Source organism: Cariama cristata, unplaced genomic scaffold (assembly GCF_000690535.1).
Source record: "Cariama cristata isolate BGI_N322 unplaced genomic scaffold, ASM69053v1 scaffold22072, whole genome shotgun sequence".
In the NCBI taxonomy this organism is placed as follows: Eukaryota; Metazoa; Chordata; class Aves; order Cariamiformes; family Cariamidae; genus Cariama; species Cariama cristata.
The window spans coordinates 17,821-18,428 of NW_009604727.1; positions in this window are offsets into that span (position 1 = coordinate 17,821).

The following is a 608-nucleotide window of genomic DNA, read 5'->3' on the forward strand; positions in this document are numbered from 1 at the left end:
GACCATCTCCCAGCACATCAGGAACACCACCCCGCCGAAACGCCGTACCTGTTGGAGCTACATCCTTCCCCTCTCTGCTTTCTTCGCTTCTGCGTAGGCCCCTCCTGGGCCGGCTGCTCTGGGAACCACCTTCTGGTATCTAGCACGGTGCCAGACAGATTCTCCAACGTTCGTTAGCCGTCCCTCACTACTTTCCAGAACTATAATTAGTTTTGCTAATATAAAAGGCAGAAGGGATTCAGCCAAGCTTCGGGAAGAGATAACACAGGTCAAAAGAGACGCAAAGGTTAACATTAAGGATGGCTCTCGCACATTAAAAGTCTTTATTTAATTCCATGTCCGTGGATCCAAAATTAAACTCTGTGAATCCACAGACATCAAATTAAATCCCCCACGCCCCTTCTTCTCCTCCTTATCAGAGGAGAAATATCGTCTCCTGCTTTGTGGGATGAAGGAAGCAGGCAAAGAGGAGAAGCATTAAGGGCAGCAAAGCAATTTGGGGAACAGCCCCTGCAGGGAACCGGCACCCCCACGTCCCCAGCCGTCACGGCGTTTCTGCACCTGGCAGCCCCTGCTCATGCCCGTCCCTCGCACTTGTCCCACGCTCT